General features: G+C 39.0%; 1 non-coding gene across 1 annotated transcript; it reads right to left on the reverse strand.

The window, feature by feature from the left end:
* Window positions 1-2,121: 2,121 nt before the first annotated feature.
* Window positions 2,122-2,193, reverse strand: TRNAV-AAC (transfer RNA valine (anticodon AAC)). The gene has a single exon. It is a non-coding gene; the product is annotated as a tRNA-Val (tRNA).
* Between the last annotated feature and the right edge of the window lie 19,591 nt (window positions 2,194-21,784).

The raw sequence follows: 21,784 nt of genomic DNA on the forward strand, positions 1-21,784 counted from the left end.
GTATACATACACAATTATTATTTGACCTCTCAGTGGCGTGTGTATGTGTGATATCCTATGAATTATATACAGTATATACATAAGTAAAAAGCCTGCTCCTCTTTGAAAATTCTTTTGTTGGCTGCAGTGCAACACTACACTTAATGAGAAAGACATGAGGTTTTCTCTACCCCTTAGTCACTCTTTCTAATGCCAGCATGCCAAAGGCTTTGGTGCCAATATAAATCCACAAAAAATGCTGCTGAGGCTACAGTGCCAGTACTGTTAGCACTGTTCTGAGGTCAATGATCCATGGACGTTTAGAGAGAGATTCTTTTAACATTTTCTTTTTTATGCTTTCCTTTCTCTTTACCCTAGGCAAATGTCCCCAGTGGCTAGACAACAGATTATTTACATGAAAAGTAGTATGCTAAACTCAGCATCATCTGCGATGATAAACACAGTGTAGTAGGTACAGATCACTTGCCCTAGGAGGAATTTCTTCCAGAAATTTGCTTGGACCTCCTCTAAACAGAGTTCTTGTGATGTGACATATACATGCCCAGCTATAACCAAATCCCTGGACCTCCCTGAATAATCTCAAGAAGGACTCTTGTTAATGACATTCAATCATTTAATTGAAAAGGAGTAAAGCATGCTTCATAAACTTTTGTTTGTTTCTCTAATTAAGATACCATTTTAATTAATTCAGTCACTTTAATGTTCAGGTATCATTTGCCAGTTTGCCAGGGAGTCAAAACCACATACACCAAAGGACTAATAGAATACATAGGAATCTCACTGAAGCTGAACAAAGACTTGCTCTAAAACTATATCTACCTATTTACCTTAGATATGTGCCACTGCTTATTTGGCAATGCTACAGAATGGCAATAAGGATATCTCTTTGTGGGATTAACCTTTTTCTCTGTCAGAATCAAGTTCTCCACTATAGATCTCTCTTGTTCTGACAGCAAATTCCAACTATACTCATTCAGCTGAGAATTTTCAAAATTTCACTTTTTTTCATTAGTGTCATCCCATCTGCATTCTTATCAAATTCTGAACCTGTCTGATGGGCATCTGGCATTTCTTGATCCTTCCCATCTTAGCTAGTCTACTGAAATAGGTTGACCAGCTGTCTGTTTTTTTTTTCTCGATTAACATTCATTTACATAATTGAATTCAATATCTCTGATCCTTAATAATAGATAAAATCCTTCCACCATACTAGGACCACCTGGTGCTGTCTTTCTCTGTTCCATTAAGGTAGGACATATTTTCTCCTTTTATGGTCTTGACTCCAAACAATGGACAAAAGAGATTTGATGATATCCTGACTTGGTGTAGAAAAATCAACACAGAAGTTCTGGATTCTGTTTTACATAATTGCTTATGAGCAAAATACAGGGTATGTTTTTCCCTTTAAAGAAGGCAGCTAAACTCTAATAAGCATGATTATTAAGTTTGAATATATGAAGATGAAGTCAATAGTTGGAAATTCCTGTATGATGGTATATAAAATAGATGAAGCATCAAATAAGGTATGATATATAGCAACTGTAATCAAGTGTATTTACTGTTGATAATTTTAATTAAGGAAGTTGTTAATGGAGTTGTGTATACGCAGGAAAGATTTCATGGCTTTATTTTTAGAAGCACACATTCTCAAATTTACAAGTCATATGAATTAAATGAATCCAATGATCTACATGTAATTGAAAGCCATCCTTCTTCTTTGTGACCCCATGGACTATATAGTCCCTGGAATTCTCCAGGACAAAATACTGGAATGGGTAGCCTTTCCCTTCTCCAGGGGATCTACCCAACCCAGGGATTGATCCCAGGTCTCTCAGTTGCACTCAGATTCTTTACCACAAAGGAAGCCCAAGAATACTGGAGTGGGTGGCCTATCCCTTCTCCCGCAGATCTTCCCAACCCAGGACTCGAACCCATGTCTCCAGCATTGTAGGCAGATTCTTTACCAACTGAGCTATAAGGGAAGACCTAAAATTTTATTTGGCTGCCCTAGGTCTTAGTTGCAGCATGTGGGACCTAGTTCCCTGATCAGGGATCAAACCCCAGGCCCACTGCATTGGGATTGCAGAGTCTTAGACAGTGGACCACCAGGGAAGTCCAAGATGGAGGTACTGGGAATTGAACCCAGGGCTTCATACATGTTAAGCATGCACTCTACCACTTAGCTATACCCCCAGCTATATAAAATAGATGAAACATTAAATAAGTTATGATATATAGCAACTGTAATCAAAAGTATTTACTGTTGATAATTTTAATTAAGGAAGTTTTTAATGGAGTTGTATATATTCAGGAAAGATTTCATGGCTTTATTTTTAGAAGCACAGACTCTCAAATTTACAAGTCATATGAATTAAATGAATCCAATGATCTACATGTAATTGAAAGCCGTCCTTCTAGTGCCAGAGGATAATTTTAATTGCAAATGTTATTAAACTGTCCTCGTGAATTTATTTATGTGAACAAAGTCCCCCATAACAGTGTTAGTATTTGGTTGTTTAATGTGTATCACATAGTCATTAAAGGTCTCCAGAAGTTAAAATAAGTAGCTTTCTCTTTCATTTATTTCTTAAAATAATGATATTTACTTCAAATTAGTTCCCTGAAAGCTTACAATGTGGGTTGGTGATGTTTTTGTCTTAATGACACCAACATTTATTTTTGTGAGGGGTTAAATTCTTCAGTAAATGGTAATCTGAGATTTTAAAGAAAAATGGATCACCCAAGTTCGACATAGGACCTATGTATAATAGAGAGTAGAGGAACTCTGGTTTTCAGATCCATACATGTCCATCTACTTCATTTCTGCTTTTGGACAAAATACAAAAGGATACACTCTTTCACCTGAATAATGCAGGTAACAGTTTAAGAGGAAAAGTTGGAGAAAAATGTGTAGTTAGCTCTCTTTGAAATCATTTGTTCATTTTCAGAAAGGTCAGAGATGTGAACAAAGATTGTAATGCTGAGCTGAAGAAATCAGCCATTTATTTATTTTTTCATTCATGTAATGTATACATATTATGTGACTGTATAAATCTTGTTTTTCATTTTCTTTTATGATGCTTTGACATCTTAGGAATTTGGCTGACTGGGAAAAGAGAGGCTCTGCCAGGGCTAGCTAATTCCTGCTGCTGCTGCTGCTGCTGCTGCTAAGTCACTTCAGTCGTGTCCGACTCTGTGTGACCCCATAGATGGAAGCCCACCAGGCTCCCCTGTCCCTGGGATTCTCCAGGCAAGAACACTGGAGTGGGTTGCCATTTCCTTCTCCAATGTGTGAAAGTGAAAAGTGAAAGTGAGGTCAGTCAGTCGCGTCTGACCCCTAGCGACCCCACGGACTGCAGCCTACCAGGCTCCTCCATCCATGGGATTTTCTAGGCAAGAGTACTGGAGTTGCTTGCCATTGCCTTCTCCGAGCTAATTCCTAGAGATAGCAAATTAGTCCCTTTTGAACATACCTTTCATGTGCAAACCAATGATCCAAAGTTCATATCTCTCAATCACCTTCTTTATTGACTGTTTACGTGTGAAATCAATATTCCTCTGACCTGACCTGATCAACCCAGGACTAGGTACCAGACAACTTGAGACAGCCCCTACTGAAATTGTAGCCTGATGCAATTATTCAGACTAACCAGTTTTCATCCTGTTTACCTTGCTTTACCCATTTCTTGCCTAAAAACCATAATCATTTCCCCCCCATACTCTTCTCTAATCCCTTCTGCCTCCTGACCAACCTTGGTGCTACCCTGTGTGGCCCTGCATGACATGGCATGTTCAGTTCTCTTAGGAGCTGAAACAAACCATATTTTCAATGGCAATTAGAATACAGAGTTTTTCTCTTCCTACACTGTGGAGCTTATAGTAGTTAAAATGATATGCACTCATCCATATACACAGGTTTCCTTTGGAAAGTTTGTGATAACAGTTGCATAATAAAAAATACACAATGTATAAATATCCCTTGTCTCAAAGAAAGCCCAAGACCTTTCTGCTCCTAACAGTAATATAACACAATCTTCTCACCCTTAGCAAAAAAAAAAATTTATAAGAAAACTTGGAAATCATTAAAAATCAATGATCCAGAATTAAAATGGCATATATTTTTAAAAGCTTTGTTTATCTACCCTCATTAAAAGTATCTTTACAAAAAGCAGTAATCCTGATGGTATGAATTAATAACTGCATTTTGGAGTTTCATTGCTGTTCTTGTTTTACTTGTGGTTCACCGGTTTCCAGGGCCTGTTTTGGGTACAATGCTATTTATGTAGCCACTGGATTATTATCTGTCTTCAAAAGTGACAGCAAAACTCTAGGGCTTCAGGGAGCAGTGAGAAGATTGTTTGCATATAGAAAATGTAATTTTTTTTTTTAGGAAAACAGATTCCAGACAGTATGAAAATCAGGGTCAAGAAGTAACAAGGGCAAAATGATAGAAAAGGACAAGATAGGGGGGATCAAACACAATTTCTTTTAAAGCAAAACTGTGAGAAACAAGCCAGTATCAGATTACTTCATTCAAATCACTTCTTCAGTTCTCAAGGGACAAGGAGGATATTTAATAACATATATGCTCAGAAAGGCCACAAGACACCCAGAAAGGAACAGAAAATTGGAACCTATGTGGATAAGGGCTGGAATTCCAATTTAGTGCCACAGATCCATAAGCAAGTTATTTTCTTTCATTTTCTCATGCCTAAAATGGAGACTAGAATACCTACCACAGTGGGTAGTTATTAGAATTAAATGAACGTGAAAGAACTTAGGTAATAGTTGGAACATGAGAAATGCCCCTTTTCTAAATTGGACATGTAACCTAATAAGTTTGGGACCTGTCACTGCACTACAACAGATTTCTAGTTTTATAAAACTATGGTATTGTGTTTAAGTCAATTAAATGAATAAAAGTCTGGCTGTAGTTTTCAGAAGGGTCTGTATTTTAAGATCTCCTTAGTTGTAAAGTTCAGCTTAAAAATGAATAATGCATATGAAGGAAGCTGCTGTATAACTCTTTCTAGAAGGCAAAATTGTGTATTGTATTTAAGCATGTTTTGAATATTGAAGAGTTTTTGGTTAAGTCGTGGGAAGACAATCCCAAGATACAATATAAGAAAAGCAACTGAAATGGTCTTAAGTTTCTATTGAATTTTGGGTTCTGAAATATATGAAGGATGCTTTTCTTTCTTTGGTTCTGCTATATAATCACCTGTGTAATGGTCTTGCCATCAATTCAGACCCTGCTGTGCTTAGAATCTCTTTCTCCCTGAGAAAACATCACTCTGATATATGCATAAAAAGTTTTGGAGGATAATTTGTTAGCCCATTTGACTTTGTCTAAGATGGGTCTCTTGAAACTTTGTCTAGCACAAGATTCATCTTAGCTGCTGGAAATCATGGTGCTTCATCACAATTCTGACTTGCATTTTCTTTGAAGGCAGACTAAAATTTCCAAATGTGGGATCACCCAAATATGACCCTGAGATTAAAAATCAAACTCAGTGCTGTGTGTGTTTGTCTGTCTGTCTGTCTGTGCCTATTTCAAATTACTTTCAACCGCTTCCCAGGTAGCTCAAAGAATTCGCCTGCCAATACAGGAGACACAGTTGATATGGGTTCAATCCCTGTGTTGGGAAGATCCCCTGGAGGAGGCAATGACAACCCACTCCAGTATTCTTGCGTGGACAATCCCGTGGGAAGAGAAGCCTGGCAGGCTACAGTCCATGGGGTCACAAAGAGTCGGCATGACTGAGCAACTGAGCATGCACGCACGTACACCCTGAAAGAAACCTCAACAGTTTTGTGTTGTAAAAGTGTGTAATCTTTTGCAACACAAATTTCTACCAAGAAAGTTCTTCACTAACGTTCTTTTTCATGATGAGAGAGTCACGAGCTGAATGAGTAAAGGCAATGACAGGATGGTGGGAATCGGTCAAAGCTCAGAAATAAATCACGTTCAGCCCCTCACTTTCGCTTTCAACCTGTGAGAACGGAATCGCTCCGGATTTCTGAGTTTGTTTCAGATTACATTTCTTCCAGTTGGGGAAAGATGTCAAATAGCAAATGTGTTAATTAAAATATCAAGTAACTGGTTTCAATGGTCTGATTCAATGTTACGCTTCTGACCTGGTTCCTATAAAATTCTATTTCTTGCATTAATGGCTACAGAATATATACTTTGCCAACTCTGCCAAATTCTAGCTTTAATGCAAAGACTTCTTTTTTTTTCCTCAAAAAGAAGGATGAGGACAAAGGAACTGTCACTGAGAACCAACTAAGCCCCCAGGTACCCTGATGTTTAAAAGATGAACCTAACATCTTGCTTAATGCATTCTCAAGAAAGTGTCTGATTTATGGAGCTTAATGTGCACTTAAGATATATCTGATTTGCAAAGCTTTCTTGATTAAAAAGGAGTCTTTTCTTGGTCCATGATGATAGGTTTGTAAAACTCAGATTACCCACTAAGTGCAGGCTTTCTAAGGAAAATGTGTACTCCGTGGCACTTAAGAGCCCAGGATCACACAGAACTCATCTTGTGGCCTGTCCCTCATTAGCTGTGTGGTCTTGGACAGGTTCTTACATCCTCTAAGCCTCAGTTTCTCTTTTGTACTATAAGGATAACAATGATAACTACCTAATAGGAAGAATGTGAGGATTCAATGAAATATTGTTGCTGAAAACCTTTGTACAGGTTCTAAACCATATTGTGGGTTCAATAAATGATAGCTGTGTTTTAGCTGTTATTAATCCAATGATCTGAGTTAAATTCACCCATTCCAGTCCATTTTAGCTCACTGATTCCTAGAATGTCAAGGTTCACTCTTGCCATCTCCTGTTTGACCACTTCCAATTTGCCTTGATTCATGGACCTAACATTCCAGGTTCCTATGCAATATTGCTCTTTACAGCATCGGACCTTGCTTCTATCACCAGTCACATCCACAACTGGGTATTGTTTTTGCTTTGGTTCCATCCCTTCATTCTTTCTGGAGTTATTTCTCCACTGATCTCCAGTAGCATACTGGGCACCTACCGACCTATGGAATTCCTCATTCACTATCCTATCATTTTGCCTTTTGATACTGTCCATGGGGTTCTCAAGGCAAGTATACTGAAGTGGTTTGCCATTCCCTTCTCCAGTGGACCACATTCTGTCAGACCTCTCCACCATGACCCGTCTGTCTTGGGTGGCCCCACACGGCATGGCTTAGCTTCATTGAGTTAGACAGGACCGTGGTTCAACTAGTTTTTTGTGATTATGATTTCAATGTGTCTGCCCTCTAAAGCGCCCCCCCCCCAATACCTACCCTCTTATTTGGGTTTCACTTACCTTGGTCGTGGAGTATCTCTTCACAGCTGCTCCAGCAAAGTGCAGCTGCTGTACCTTACCTTGGACGAGGGGTATCTCCTCAAGGCCGCCCCTCCTGACCTTGAATGTGGAGTAGCTCCTCTCGGCCCTCCTGTGCCCAAGCAGAATGGGTGAATTTAACTCAGATGACCATTATATCTACTACTGTGGGCAGGAATTCCTTAGAAGAAATGGAATAGCCATCATGGTCAACAAAAGAGTCCGAAAGGCAGTACTTGGATGCAATCTTAAAAACGACAGAATGATTTCTGTTCGTTTCCAAGGCAAACCGTTCAATATTACAGTAATCCAAGTCTATGGCCCAACCAGTACTGCTGAAGAAGCTGAAGTTGAACGGTCCTAGGAAGACCTACAAGACCTTTTAGAACTAACACCCAAAAAAGATGTCCTTTTCATTATAGGGGACTGGAATACAAAAGTAGGAAGTCAAGAAACACCTGGAGTAACAGGCAAATTTGGCCTTGGAGCACGAAATGAAGCAGGGCAAAGGCTAATAGAGTTTTGCCAAGAGAACGCACTGATCATAGCAAACACCCTCTTCCAACAACACAAGAGAAGACTCTACACATAGCAAACACCCTCTTCCAACAACACAAGAGAAGACTCTACACATGGACATCACCAGATGGTCAACACTGAAATCAGATTGATTATATTCTTTGCAGCCAAAGATGGAGAAGCTCTATACAGCTAGCAAAAACAAGACCAGGAGCTGACTGTGGCTCAGATCATGAACTCTTTATTGCCAAATTCAGACTAAAATTGAAGAAAGTAGGGAAAACCACTAGACCATTCAGATATGACCTCAATCAAATCCCTTATGATTATACAGTGGAAGTGAGAAATAGATTTAAGGGTCTAGATCTGATAGATAGAGTGCCTGATGAACTCTGGACGGAGGTTCATGACATTGTACAGGAGACAGGGACCAAGACCATCCCCATGGAAAAGAAATACAAAAAAGCAAAATGGCTGTCTGAGGAGGCCTTACAAATAGCTGTGAAAAGAAGAGAAGCGAAAAGTAAAGGAGGAAAGGAAAGATATAAGCATCTGAATGCAGAGTTCCAAAGAATAGCAAGGAGAGATAAGAAAGCCTTCCTCAGTGATCAATGCAAAGAAATAGAGGGAAACAACAGAATAGGAAAAACAAGAGATCTTTTCAAGAAAATTAGAGATATCAAGGGAAAATTTCATGCAAAGATGGGCTCGATAAAGGACAGAAATGGTATGGACCTAACAGAAGCAGAAGATATTAAGAAGAGGTGGCAAGAATACACAGAAGAACTGTACAAAAAAGATCTTCATGAAGAAGATAATCACAATGGCGTGATCACTCACCTGGAACCAGACATCTTGGAACGTGAAGTCAAGTGGGCCTTAGAGAGCATCACGACGAGCAAAGCTAGTGGAGGTGATGGAATTCCAATTGAGCTATTTCAAATCCTGAAAGATGATGCTGTGAAAGTGCTGCACTCAATATGCCAGCAAATTTGGAAAACTCAGCAATGGCCACAGGACTGGAAAATGTCAGTCTTCATTCCAATCCTAAAGAAAGGGAATGCCAAAGAATGCTCAAACTACCGCACAATTGCACTCATCTCACAAGCTAGTAAAGTCATGCTCAAAATTCTCCAAGCCAGGCTTCAGCAATATGTGAACCGTGAACTCCCAGATGTTCAAGCAGGTTTTAGAAAAGGCAGAGGCACCAGAGATCAAATTGCCAACATCCTCTGGATCATGGAGAAAGCAAGAGAGTTCCAGAAAAACATCTATTTCTGCTTCATTGACTATGCCAAAGCCTTTGACTGTGTGGATCGCAATAAACTGTGGAAAATTCTGAAAGAGATGGGAATACCAAACCACCTGACCTGCCTCTTGAGAAACCTGTATGCAGGTCAGGAAGCAACAGTCAGAACTGGACATGGAACAACAGACTGTTTCCAAATAGGAAAAGGAGTACATCAAGGTTGTATATTGTCACCCTGCTTATTTAAATTCTATGCAGAGTACATCATGAGGAACGCTGGGCTGGAAGAAGCACAAGCTGGAATCAAGATTGCCGGGAGAAATATCAATAACCTCAGATATGCAGATGACACCACCCTTATGGCAGAAAGTGAAGAGGAACTCAAAGGCCTCTTGATGAAAGTGAAAGAGGAGACTGAAAAGGTTGGCTTGAAGCTCAACATTCAGAAAACGAAGATCATGGCATCTGGTCCCATCACTTCTTGGGAAATATATGGGGAAACAGTGGAAACCGTGTCAGACTTTATTTTTTTGGGCTCCAAAATCATTGCGGATGCTGATTGCAGCCATGAAATTAAAAGATGCTTACTCCTTGGAAGGAAAGTTATGACCAGCCTAGATAGCATATTAAAAAGCAGAGACATTACTTTGCCAACCAGGGTCCGTCTAGTCAAGTCTATGGTTTTTCCCGTGGTCATGTATGGATGTGAGAGTTGGACTGTGAAGAAAGCTGATGGCCGAAGAATTGATGCTTTTGAACTGTGGTGCTGGAGAAGACTCTTGAGAGTCCCTTGGACTGCAAGGAGATCCAGCCAGTCCATTCTAGAGGAGATCAATCCTGAGTGTTCATTGGAAGGACTTATGCTAAAGCTGAAACTCCAATACTTTGGCCACCTCATGTGACGAGTTGACTCACTGGAAAAGACTCTGATGCTGGGAGGGATTGGGGGTGGGAGGAAATAGGGACGACAGAGAATGAGGTGGCTGGATGGCATCACCAACTCGATGGACATGAGTTTAAGTGAACTCCGGGAGTTGGTGTTGGACAGGGAGGCCTGGCATGCTGTGGTTCATGGGGTCGCTAAGAGTCGGACACGACTGAGCGACTGAACTGAACTGAACTGAATCCAATGATTTTTATATGCACACAGAGGGCAACCACAGGAATGGGAGCAGCCATTCTAGGAAGGAGAAGATGACCTTGCCACCTCAATTTTCTCTGCCTCAGGTTATCCCCAACTTTTCAGTCTTTCTCCCTCTCCTGCCTATCCTTTTCTCTCTAATCTTTTCTCTTAACTCTCTCATTATAATTCCCTTCTTTTTCATCCCTAATTATTTTTATTAATAATAGCTAAAATCTGCTGAGGGTCAAATGCTTTACCTGTGTCATTTATATACCTTAGAGACAATACAATGTGGATATTAATATTACTAATTTTCAAATAAGGAAATTAAACTTTTCCCTAGCCTAGTCATTGGCATGCTACAGACAGAATGTGAGCACCAGCTGATTTAACTCAAAAGCTAATTCTGTTTTTATTATTGGACATATTTTGGTTAGTTATTTCTGCATAGCAAAGTACCCCCAAACAAAATTGCTTTAAAAAGCTCCCATTTAATTGGCTCATGATTCTACAGTTTAATGCTTCAAGCGTGGCTCAGTGAGCTGATTCTTTTGGTCTGGCCTGGACTCATTCAGGCAGCTGTTGTAGGCTGTGTGTTGACAAGGCAACTCTGCTGGTCTTAGAAGGCAATTCTCATGTCTTTTCAGGTTGGGTTGTTACAGGATGCTTTGATGGATAAGAAAGCAGTGGTACATATACACAATGGAGTATTACTCAGCCATTAAAAAGAATACATTTGAATCAGTTCTAATGAGGTGGATGAAACTGGAGCCTATTATACAGAGTGAAGTAAGCCAGAAAGGAAAACACCAATACAGTATACCAATGCATATATATGGAATTTAGAAAGATGGTAACGATAACCCTATATACGAAACAGCAAAAGAGTCACAGGTGTATAGAACAGTCTTTTGGACTCTGTGGGAGAGGTGAGGGTGGGATTTTTGGGAGAATGGCATTGAAACATGTATATTATCATATGTGAAACGAATCACCAGTCCAGGTTCGACGCATGATACAGGGTGCTCGGTGCTGGTGCACGGGGATGACCCAGAGGGAGGATAAGGGGAGGAGGGAGGTGGGAGGGGGATTCAAGAAGGGGAACACGTGTACACCCGGGCGGATTCATGTCAATGTATGGCAAAACCAATATAATATTGTAAACTAATTAGCCTCCAATAAAAGAAATAAAAAGGATGCTTTGAAATAGCCTTAACTGGAACTCCTAGTATCTCCTCCATACCTTCTCTCACTTGCCTACAGAAGCACACTGATATGTTTGTGTTACCATGGCTGGGTTCTGGTAGAGTACTGATTTTAGACCATAAGACCTATTGATATCTAGGTTCATAACTGGCTCCCTATATTATTGTTGGCCTCATTCTATTAAAGTAAGTCACAAAACCCACATTCAAGGATTGAGGAAATAGTCTCCAACCTCTGATGAAAGGAACCATGAAGTTCATATTGCAGAGGAAATGAGTATATGGAAGGATGAAAAATTGATGCTGTTTTTGCAATCAGTTTCCACACCAGATAGTCTGGTACCTTGGTTTCTTCCCTGCACTTTGAGTGCCTAGTTTATTTTCATTTCCCTTAAATTCTGAAAAGCATGACAGAGTATCAAAGTGCTTAGTCACCCACTAATAAAAACATCTTGCCTTTCTTAAGACAAAGGATGCCAATTGGTTCTCAGGAGAGCAGAAAACTAATGGCAAAATCTCTGCTTAAGATGAGTACAATTGAGTACCTATAGTAGTTGCATTGCAAAAAACCCAAAACAGCCAAAAAAAAAAAAAAAACAACAACAACAACAACCTTCAGGATTATTTCCTTGCCATCTGTCTTTATTTTGCTAACTGACTCTATTGACATCCCCAGGAAAGCCATGCATGAGGTAGCAATGGAAAAAAATCCACAAAGTAATTTACAAACACACATTTCTATTTTTTTATGGCCTAAAGAGGAATACAGTTTGGGTTGCATAGCCCTATGGCAACAGAGTGCAAAGCCATAGCAGGTACCCACCTCCAAATTTATCTTTGCCTAGAGCCCCATCTAATTTACTTGTAAGTATATTTCACCAGGATGCCCAAAGTCGAATGTTATTTACAGCATGAGGCTAGCAACAGAACACACTGCATCAATTTCTGCAGAAGAAGGGAGCCCAGAAATCCATTCTCACAAAGGCAGGAAAACACAGTCCCCTTATTTACTTATTTACAGCCCTCTTGCTCCGGGAAAAGGGCTTAAGGTAGCTTACACAATTGGTTGCAAGTTAAGCCATGTGTGTTTGGAAATGAGAAATCAATTCTTTTGTAACAGTTCTGCTTTGATCAAGCAGCATCTATACATTTAGGGAGAAGAAGGAGAAAGATTCAGCAGGTATTGATCCCAAGTCTTTATCATCCGTTTTCCGTGATAACAAACCAGGGTTCTGTTTCTACTCAACATTTGTTTGAAATCAACCAGAGTACACAGATAAAAAGCCTAGTAGTTCCATCTGTAGAGAATCTTAGCCTAGACTATTGAATCTGGATCTTCCAAGTACTCATTTGTTTCTCTAAATTACACTAGGATCCACATACAGACACAATTAACCAAGGAAATTCTCTTCATCATTACCAAGTGGTTAGCGTGATATGACAAAGGAATTTCAATCTTGTCAGAGGCAAGGCTCTGAAATTACAAAAAGCTGACTCTGAATACAAGTTTTTTAATTCTTCATTTTCAGTAGCTATTCAATAAATGTTTATTAAATTCCAGCAGAAACCAGATGGAAGTTTTACTGCACACAAAGAGGTGTGTATGATAAGTATTCTTAAATTTTCATACTAAGAAGTTTGAGTGTAGAGAGAGGGGTGAGTCATAATTTTCTTTATAGACTTCATTCTGACCTAAAAGAAAGAACCGGTTATTAATATAAGTTCAATAAATTGCTTGTTGAACACCAAAATGCATCAGACACAATCCTAGCTGCTATTGATCATATCAAACTGTAAAATTATATACTATTCCTGAACTCAAAGACTGCTTAGAGTGGCTTAGAAGATATGGCAACATGAGACATAGTGCTGATGGTAAATATCACTAGAGAAGCAGAATCCAGATACAACTGAGCACAGAAGTAACATTTGCTTCTGAGTAGGAAAGCGGAGACATTACTTTACCAACAAAGGTCCGTCTAGTCAAAGTTATGGTTTTTCCAATAGTCATGTATGGGTTTTAGAGTTGGACTATTAAGAAAGCTGAGTATTGAAGAACTGATGCTTTTGAACTGTGGTATTGGAGAAGACTGTTGAGAGTCCCTTGGACTGCAAGGAGATCCAACCAGTCCATCAGACTTATATTTCTCATTGGTTTTCAAATCTCTAGATAGAGCATCCAGATTTGTTCTCTTAACTGTAAGATAAAGTATAAATGCATTTTTAATGTATAAAGTGCTGTTTGGGGTGTTTTTTGTTGGCTTGTTGGTTGTTTTTATGTGTCTAGCTTTTTCTGGGGGAACACAACAATATATCAGGGTTTGATTCCCAAATAAAATATGAGAACTAAAAAATAGAATGTAGGCATGTCCCCATCATACTTTTGTTCCTATGAAAGTACTATAAGTGTTTTAAAACTCAAATACTTTATGGAATTCAGCAGTTTCACAGAAGCTTCCAGGATTAGACTGGAAGCAAAACCCCTTTGTATTTACCACAGCTACCAACCAATCTACAACATTTCCAACTAACAACAAATGTTCTCCTTAACATTTTTGACGGAGGACTAAAAGTTGGATGAGCTGTTTCTATACTGTAGCCCAGAACAGGAAATTCTTCCAAATTTCAATATTTATTCAAAGAGAGTTTAGTAATTGTTATTTCATTTCATAATGCTTCAAACCATCTTCACTAGGCACTTGTTTTATGGCAGATGCTATGCTGAAAATGGGGTATACACAAATGAGTAAGACATGAAACCTGCCTTGGAATAATTCACAACCTTGGTGGTGACTGCAGTAAAGAAGTACAAGAGATTGTGTTTCGTGCTGTAACAATGGGTATAAGTGGAAGTTACAATTAGATCATACAGGAGAGAGCTCCCAGTTCTGCATGGAAGGGACAATCAGAGAAGCAAGGGTGACTGATTTGCTTGAGACAAAAATAGGAATTTAATCATGAAAGGCAGAGAAACTTGTCCATGAAAAAAGAGGGATGCAAGAATGTAGTAGATCCCTGGGAGGTTAAATAGTACACTATTACCAGTACACAGGACAGAGCAGAGCATATTTTCAGAAAACATGAAGTTAGAAACTGGGACCACATTTTGAAATGAGTTCTTATTAAATGTTGGCTTAAAAATTACAGAAATGGAACTAAATACCCAAGGAGAGCTTGTTGAGTGATGAGTAGGTGGTGATGGAACTTCATGAATACCCACACTGAAGAAGAGATACTAAAGAGCCTTAGGAGGTAAAATGAGAGCCGTAACAGGGGATACCATGAAAGTCAAGGGCGGGAAGAACTTGACAAAGCATACTGTGGTTAACGGGAAAAAATATAACCGGAAGAGCAAGCGTGTGTGATTAGACAAAAATATGTGAATTAGAGAAAACCTGGATTCAATAGCGTAAAGTCATTAAGTGTGTTTTGGGTGGGCTGTGAAGGCAGACACCGGGTTGAAGTGGGTTAGCTAGCAGAATAAGTACTCTCCTCCATATGTATTGCAGGAATGCAAGCTTCCTTTATCATGTGACTCTGCCATCATCTCTTGGATCTAGCCCCTTTATCCTTGGAATTCAGGCAAGAGCAATGTAAGAGAGATTATAGGATCAAGCAGGAGGTTTTAGAGGAGCAAGGTCTGAAATCACGGACATCACATCATTTACATTCCAATGGCTTGAACCTAGCTGCATGGCCTCCTTCCTGCAAGGGCCACTAGAAAACATAACATAGATGTGCCCACAGGAGAAAAAAGAAGTAGGAATAGCTAACACTGATGACAATCATTTTGGAATATCTGATTTTATCAAATCAATGTGGTATACATTTTAAACTCATACAATGTTGTATGTCAATTATATTTCAGAAACCTGGGGAAAAACTTGACAATAAAAAGAGTCATAGGAATAGTGAATACATGTCAGCCTCTGTTACAGCTATTTTTTCTTATTCTTTCATAAAAATACAGAAAAAAAAAAGTAAAAAATAATTTCTAAGCTAAAGAGACATTTACCAGAGGATTTTCAGTCTTTACATTTCTTCCTTACTTCAGCTTATCTCTTGGGAGAGACACAAAAATCTTTCTTCTTAAGAACAGAAACAGTCAGTTTTTAAAAAATTCCATTTGCTTTCCAGTTTGAGGGAAAATCTTTACATACGGCTGTCAAGAGTCTCAGGCCCTGCACCTGGTATGGCGTTTGGATAAGGTTAAAAGTAGAGAGAAATGGACAATGAAATCACTAAGGATGATTACTAATGGACATTCTGAGCAGGGGAGGAAAAAAGTAAAACAAAAAAATGAACATTTCCAAATACCATGGTACTAGCAGACATCAGTTATCCACTTATCAGCTGGAAATCTCATCTGAATCAAAGTGAGCATCCGACAGTGTCAGCAGTAGAGAAAGCAGTTAATGTGACTGCCCCTCTGGATATAGTTATGAAAGATGGAAGAATGTGCTGGTGCTCTGGAGGCTATGAGAACCCTGGGAGAAAGTGACAACCCAGGGAGACTTTATAATAGGTAACAGGGAGAGGTAGACCAGATTTCAAAAGATTCAGAGTAAAGAAGGATTTTTAAACGAGTGGCTCAGAAAGGATGTGGCTCAAAAGGGATAGAAGATTAAATGCTGAAAATCTGATCATACAATCCTTCGCCAGTATTCCAAAAGGGCAAGGAAAGGGGATATCAACTAAGGAAACCAGTGTCGCATCTTGGGGGGCTGACAGTGAGCTCCATTAAAAAAGGGTGGGGGGATTATGTGAGATGAAAGAGGCCCAACCTAAACAAAGGGCTAAATCAACTGAGAATTTTGAAACAGGTAGGACAACTAACTGTGTTTGCAACTCAGTGAAAACAAACAGGAGACAGTACAACCGTTGGGGGCAAATAGTATATTTACTGTAACAGAGTTTTTCCAGTCTTTGCCAAGTACTTCTGTCCCCAGTTGAAAAAGAACAAGCATTGCTTCTCATTACCAAAAGACAAAACAAAAATTTAAAAAGCCCCAAAGTCCAATGTAGAAGGAGGAATACATTTTATTTTCAGCAATAGTCAAATGAACTTGCATCTCTACACTCAGGTAAAGTTAATTCAGGGGTCTAGAGAAAAATTAATAGTTTCATGTTGAAACCATCAGTAACCTTTGAGAAATTTTAGAGGCTTAAAGAGAAGCCCCAAAATTTAAAATAGAAAACAAAAAGATGTTCATTAATAAAGAATCAGAAAAATACATTGTAGGGTAGAAATACCAGTCAGTTTGCTAACAGCCTGCTGCTAAACTGTATAACTTATAAAGAGATCTTTATATGTACCTGAAAAAGTAAGTTACACGCATTTCAATATAACATAATTGTATTCAGGATAATATGTGCCCAACTATCTTCATTTCAGTTAAGTAGTACTAATAGCTACTATGGTTGTATTAACCATACAGAAGTTTAATATGCAAACAGAATTTTCAGGGCAATTTCCACACATGTGGAAAATGTGCTCTCTTTTTTGATTTTTAAATTTAAAACAACTTATCAATCAAACAAGACATGAATATGATTTCGTTGAAAAAATTTACATTACACGTAAAGCCAGAGACCACTTAGACTACCTTAAGCAACTCTGTTCTCTGATCCTTCCTGATGATGACCACGACTGTTACTTTTTTGTGCATTCTTCCAGACCTTTTCCTGTTGGTTTATACATGTACACACATACACACCCATGCAACGTGCATATACACAAGTGGAGAAAATAAATATTCATAGTTTGAGTATATTTCCACCATAGAAAACCTTCAATTTCCTTAACTACTCTGAATATTTTATTCAAAAATACTAACAAATATTTCTCAAGCCATATAAAGATCTATCTTATTCTTTTATTGAGAGCTTCAGAATGTTCCATTGTATAAAATACCACACTTTATCCAGTCAGAATACTTTAAAATTTATTTTGTAATTTTCTTTTTATGTGTGGAATTCAATATTAGATAATTTTCTTCAGACAAACTAGCCGCAAATAACCCAGTGTTTATGTTTGTACAGTGGTGTTCCATGTTTCCTTTTGGGAGATATTGAATTGTTTTTCAATACACTTGCTAGGTCCTATTCTTAGGATTTTTCTCTTTTTATTAGACTGATGGTCCTCAGTTTTGAATGTAACTGTCTTCTTTCTCTCTCTCCTAATTTGACACAGATATTATGAAGAATACTTAGACCAAATTTAGGACATAGATCCCTTTGATTCCATGAAATCTAGATGGCCAAAATCTTCCCCAATTCAAAAATTTGGAAATGCAGTTAGTGTTTTCATAGGCCAGGGAATGCTAGGGATATGGTAATACTCTGGAACCTGCCTTTCATTCATTTGTGCAAGAATCCCTTCATTTAACTGATAGTATTGACTGATTACTTTGTGCCAGAGGTCATTCTAATCAATGGGAATGCAGTCATGCAGAGACAGAAGTGCGTTTTTATGACATTTACCTGTCAGGCTGAAGGTTATTGAAAATCAACAAGTAAACAGGGAATGGCAGTGAACAGTAATTTCAGATAATATTATAATAATGGTTTGTAGAAAATAGGTAAATTTGTTAGAATGACTGTGAGGAAGGAAAGCAAGTGTTCAAATAATAATAGTGGTAATGATAGAGTTGACTATGTGAAGTTACTGTTCTAAGAGTATTATATTTTAAATCATATAATGCCCCAAAAAAGCTCACTGGAGGAGGTAGTGTTTTAGCTTTCGCTCCTATAGGAGGAAACAGAAGCCCAGAGACATGAAGTTGCTTTCTAAATCCCACAACTTGTAAGACACAGAGGAACAGTTCCTTGAGGAAGTGACATTTGAGCGACACTAGGCAATAGCAACCCACTTCAGTACTCTTGCCTGGAAAATCCCATGGGCAGAGAAGCCTGCTGGGCTGCAGTCCATGGGGTCATGAAGAGTCGGGCACGACTGAGGGACTTCACTGTCATTTTTCACTTTCATGCATTGGAGAAGGAAATGCAACCCACTCCAGTGTTCTTGCCTGGAGAATCCCAGGGACGGGGGAGCCTGGTGGGCTGCCATCTATGGGGTCGCACAGAGTCAGACACAACTGAAGCGACTTAGCGCCAGCAGCAGCAGCAGCAGGATGCAGCGAAGTCACCTTTGGAAGCCCCAGGAAACATCAAGCTCAGATTTATGTTTAACAAGCGTGACCTATTTGTGGAACTGAAAGACCAGTGTGAGAGGTTTCTGATATTTTCTTTGTCAAAATGTATTCCACTGAAGCAATTTGGGGACAGTTCTTCTTGTATGAAGTTCTGTAGGAAAATGTTCTGATTTTCTCCATGGAGGCTTAAAATGCTGCAGGACCACAGGTAAGGGAGAAAGGTAGGTCCTGGAAGCAGTTGTGCTTTGTTCTGAAGGTTCAGATATTAGACTGGAGCACCAGGAAAATTCTGAGTATCCAGACTTCAGCAAAGCACGCTATGCTCAAAGAACAGCTGGGAAAGTTAGCGCACATTTAAGTGGTGTCGACTTAAAAAATAATCAGAACCTAAAATTTGAGAGTTATGTTTTATTCAGTGGGAAATTTTAGGACTTCAAGCTCAGGAGACAGCATCTCAAGTAAGCCTGAGAGAACTGCTCTGAGTCAGTGATGGGAGGAGCCGGGTTATATCGAAGTTTCGTGACCAAAGGCCAATAGTCTAAATATCAAAAGATTATTGTTAAAGAAAAGCAGATATCCCAAGTTAAGGAATTAAACCAAATATATATTTCTTATTATAAATCACAGTATCACAGATGGTATGTAGCAAATCTCTCAACTGGGTCTGTAGCTAGGCCAAATGATTGAGGCAGTCCTTTCCATTACTGTATTATTTTATGCAAAGTCAGAAGGAGAGGTGGTGGGGAAAGAAGAAAAACAGATGTGAGAGAGACAGAGAGAACTCAAGAGTGAGAGAGAGGAGAGCCACTAGAGCATGAGGACAAAAACAAAATAAGCAAGAAGCATGTAAGTACAGGAAAGTTACTAAGTGTCCAAGAGCTTACTCCTTGGAAGGAAAGTTATGATCAGCCTAGATAGCATATTAAAAAGCAGAGACATTACTTTGCCAACAAAGGTCCGTCTAGTCAAGGCTACGGTTTTTCCAGTAGTAATGTATGGATGTGAGAGTTGGACTGTGAAGAAAGCTGATCGCCGAAGAATTGATGCTTTTGAACTGTGGTGCTGGAGAAGACTCTTGAGAGTCCCTTGGACTGCAAGGAGATCCAACCAGTCCATTCTAAAGGAGATCAATCCTGGGTGTTCATTGGAAGGACTGATGCTAAAGCTGAAACTGCAATACTTTGGCCACCTCATGCGACGAGTTGACTCACTGGAAAGGATGCTGGGAGGGATTGGGGGTGGGAGGAGACGGGGACAACAGAGAATGAGATGGCTGGATGGCATCACCGACTCGATGGACATGAGTCTGAGTGAACTCCGGGAGTTGGTGATGGACAGGGAGGCCTGGCGTGCTGTGATTCATGGGGTCACAAAGAGTCGTACACAACTGAGCGACTGAACTGAACTGAACTGAAGAGATGTTTGGAGCAAACAAGACTCTAAGTGATGGCTCCACATTTCATAAACTTATCAGTAACAATTACAATTAAATGAGGTGTATCCTGGGCAGCTGTCTTGATGCACCAGGCAACCAACTGGAAGAATGAAAAGAGCAGATTTCTTCTGTTTTTTAAAAAAAACCACCAACAACTCCTAAAAGTTGTTGTATTATGGGTCTCCAATTTAGCTGAAGCATTCTATTAAAAAAAAAAAATCAAACCATGTGTGGCCCAGGATGGATTAGTCTGATCTGTTTCTATGAGTTATAATTACATAACAGTTTTGTGCATCACTTATTCTCTTTAATAATAAAAGCCATGAGGGCAAATAGGTTTAACTTCTTTGTTCCCCTTCTTTGTTTCTTAGGTAGTCCTTAGAGGACTCAGCTGTCTCTTACAACCAAACTTCACCAAACTGTTTATCTGTTTAGAAGAAAAAAGCAACAGTTCTGTTTAGAGGCTCTGAGATGATGAAAATCTATGCAGATTCTCAGAAGGATGAGAGGAAAAGGGAAGAGATAATTTCCAAAAAGTTCAGTTCATTTCCCTCCTTGTCTTCCTGCTGCACATTTTTAAAAGTTCTTGAGTTGAAAAACCAGAATTTCTGAGTTTGTTTATTGCCTCTCCTCCTCACCTCTCTAAGATAATCATGTAATAGAGAAATACATTGAATGTTGCTCTCTCTGACATTTTCCTTAAGTACAGTTTAGATTTCCTTACATTCTCATCATATGTTGGGGGAACTTGTTAAAAAAAAATGCACTCCTGGGTTCCCTCCTTAGATCTACAAAAGCAGAATGTCATGGGAGTGTAGCCTGAGATTTGTGTCTTAAAATTTAGTAGAAGATTCTAATGTCCATAGATATGTGACAATAATATAGAGCGACCTTTTATTTAGACAATGTTCCAAGCTTCTGTTAAACGGATTGGAATAATCAGAAGTAGCAATGTGCAGAACAGTTAGAGGATGTTTATTTTTGGTTGGTTATAGCTACTGAGAGTTCTGGAGGGAATTCCCAGTTTTAGGTGTCCTTGGTAAATAAATTGATTGCAATTTGGTAGGCAGTGGAGAGAGGAAGGTAAAGTTGTTTCAGACTTAATAGGCAACTTAGTATATTCATGCTCTGCTTGATTGCCAATTATACCTACACTGTTGGAAAAGCTTGCTCTAAAGCCACCCCAAGGGTGACCTGGGAAAAGCTTACAGCATCTCTAGTCATGCCATTCAGGGAAGAAGAGAAATGTAGGTTTTTCTGGGCAGGGAATTGAGTACCATTCAGCAGTACCGAAAATAAGAAAGAATTATGACACAGGTAGTAAAGCATGATGGATGGTTTGGGAAAGGCTGGTTGGCATTTTTATTTACCCTTTCCCATAACAGAACAACAAGAGGGCACTCATTCAATTGGGGAAATAAAAAAGCAGCGCATTTAGAACAAATAAAAGGAAACTTCACAGCCTATAATGAATTCCAGATATTGTGGCCACAGATTGCCAAGGAAGATTACCGAAGCAATTAAACACTTGTGTGCAAATAATGATAGTGTTTTACAACCTAAATAGGTAGAAAAATAAATCCTGTCCTTTTAGCTAAAGTTAGCTTCTTTTTCTTTAAGAGGTATCTATCTTTCCACTTGCAGAAAAAAAAGCTGATCTTCAACTGGATACAAAAAGTGCTGTTTCTTTCTTGAACAAGTGATGGGATGCTGTGGCCCAGACTCATTAAATCTATGA

Source organism: Moschus berezovskii, chromosome 12 (genome assembly GCF_049115385.1).
Source record: "Moschus berezovskii isolate FMDL1 chromosome 12, NW_MosBer_1.0, whole genome shotgun sequence".
Lineage (NCBI taxonomy): Eukaryota > Metazoa > Chordata > Mammalia > Artiodactyla > Moschidae > Moschus > Moschus berezovskii.